Below are 2602 nucleotides of genomic sequence, written 5' to 3'. Positions count from 1 at the left end.
AAATTTGAAGTAAAATTGGTGATGTCCTTTTTTCAGTTTACAATAGGATCCCTTTAAACAACCATTTATAGGTGGTATGGTACCCAGGTACTTTTTTGGATGATGACTAAACCGATTGTTAGAGATTCCACATTGAGGCTTAAAGTCAATTATATAATCCAGAAGAATAACTATTTATATATAAGTTTAAATATATGTATTAAGTTTAGAGATATATACAAAGAATTTCCCATTTTTTACCATTAAACAATAGAATTTTCCATTTCAGAATCTCAACAATAATAATGTGGAGTGGCTTAAACTTTCTATTTTTTGGTCATTGCTACTATCTTTCTTCCATTGAGAATCATGCTATGAGTATCCTATTTCTTTTCTCTTTTTGAAAAGCTTTTTAGTTACATTCTCTTTCTGAAATGCTACAATATGAATCTGTCAATGTGAAAGAAAAAAAATTAATACCAGTAAAAAAGAAACAGCTTTAACTTGTAAGAAACAACAACACAATGATACATGTACACATCTCATATTCCCTAACACTTATTCAACACCCTATTTTATCTTTATGATCAAAAGTTTATGCATAAAAAAAACAACAAAAGATACATATTCATCCAATAAAACACACTTAAGCTTTTTTTGCAAAAAAAAAAGAAAAAAGATTCATATATTTCAAATGAGGATTAGTGCTATTACATATAGTTTTTTGGCTCCCCAATTCCATTATATTCGGGAAAAAATGTTGTGGAATATACAAAGAACTTAGATATCAAGGACTAAAGCTAATATTATTTCAAAAATAAAAAGGACTAAAACTAATATGCAAAATGGAGTTATATATGCCCTTCTCAATGTCAGAGTCATGAGTGATCACTCTATTTATAGGTTGATGGGATAAATTAAAGGTGAAATCCTATTTATAATTTTATATAGTTCGGATGGCTTCAAATAACACAATATACCCAACTTTTTGTCTCTGCATCAAAAGGCTCTGACGTATTATCCTCCTTATCAATCATTGTTGAAGATTTTTTTTGGTAAAAATCCCCAAAAAGATTATTAAACCGTTTCTAATCAAACCCATAAAACAAAATAAAAAATGAAAATGAAAGATGATTCAACTTACATAATTTGTAGAGGAGGGAATTTGGATGAATATTAAAGACAATACACACTTGAATCTGCAATAGTGAGGAGGGACAACATCAATGTAATTGTAGCCCAAACCATGTTGTCGATGAAGAACAGTCCTAAAACTCACTATTCCAAAGCAAATTAAGAAAACAATTTGCACCTCGAACGAATCAATAATCCATTTTAGCCATTCAGATACACATTAAGAAAAAGGTCAACAATTGAAGATAAACCAACTATCCTCAAAAGAAAAGGAATTGCACATGAATAAAAATGATGAGAGAAAATTATCTCAACGACGAAATATTCAAGACGACGGCGAGGTAAACAGGAGGAGCGGCGCTGGTACAACCTTAAGAAACTGAGTGATACAGAAAACAGGAAATTAAAGATCATCCTTGCTGCTCCTTGAGTAGGCCTTCTAGCGCCCTGCATAAAAAGAGAATAACAAATTGTTACCACATTGATTCAAGTCCAGCACAGGAAAAAAAAACGACACTGTTGCATTCTTACATCTCTAACATGAAACTGAATGCAAATCCTTTTGTATTGAAGTCGTAATTCATTCACAATTTTGTCAAAATCAGTGACTGGATTTAGATTCAAAGGAGCTGCACAAAAAAACACCAAGCAACTGATTAGAACCAAATATATTCAATGAAACATGATTAGATTGATTAGAACAGAAATTATATGGAAATCCATTAAGATTAACTGTACCACAAAGGTATGTGCACGCCACTATTTATACCGGACTCATAGACAAAATGAATTTGAATCATGGTGACATGTGTACACAATGAATTGGGGAGTTGGAGAGACTTCTCGTGGAATACAAATTCACTTGCTGAATGGAGAGATATGGAAGGCCACATTAAATGTTTAATGGATCAGTGGGTAGTTGGCAGGAATGACCGAAATTAATGCAAGAAAATTTTGTTAATTTTGTTAATAAAGGTTGGAGCGATCTGTATTGTCAAAAAAATAGGAGTGGATATGCAACAGATAAATGGGAGTGGAATTTGTTAAGAAGGACTGTAGCGACAGATAAGAGTGGATATGCAACAGATTTGTTGTTTTTATTGTTAATAATATTTTGTTAATAGGAGTGGATAGGAACAATTTGTTAATAGGAGTGATTTTTTTTTTTTTTTTATGTTTATCTGTTTAGTAGGAAACGATTAGAAACAATACGATTTTTGGCTTGCAAAAAAATAGGGTTAAACAAATCGGAATTAAGCTTTAGGGTTAAAACAGTAAATTTCAGCAATAGGGTTTAGGGTACAATTATAGCTAAAATAAACTTTCGGGTTAACTTTTATAGATAATAAATAGATTAGGGTAGAAAATATTTGCTTCATAAAAAAAAAGGCAGGAGGATAGGAATAAAATTGGTGCGATGCATTTTTTTAGATGGAATTTGTTATGTTAAATAATTGCAAACCTAAAAGTGTAGAAAATATTTGCTTAA

General features: G+C 31.0%; 1 long non-coding RNA gene across 1 annotated transcript; it reads right to left on the bottom strand.

The window, feature by feature from the left end:
* Positions 1–216: 216 nt before the first annotated feature.
* LOC146944334 (uncharacterized) lies at positions 217–1757 on the bottom strand. The gene is made up of 3 exons (XR_015025899.1): positions 1292–1757; positions 1124–1178; positions 217–429 (listed from the first exon to the last, which is right to left on the bottom strand). It is a non-coding gene; the product is annotated as an uncharacterized LOC146944334 (long non-coding RNA).
* Positions 1758–2602: the final 845 nt, after the last annotated feature.

Source organism: Medicago sativa, chromosome 2 (assembly GCF_051527215.1).
Source record: "Medicago sativa cultivar Bolivia chromosome 2, Bolivia_mono, whole genome shotgun sequence".
Classification (NCBI taxonomy): Eukaryota; Viridiplantae; Streptophyta; class Magnoliopsida; order Fabales; family Fabaceae; genus Medicago; species Medicago sativa.
This window is presented reverse-complemented; position numbering and strand designations above follow the sequence as displayed.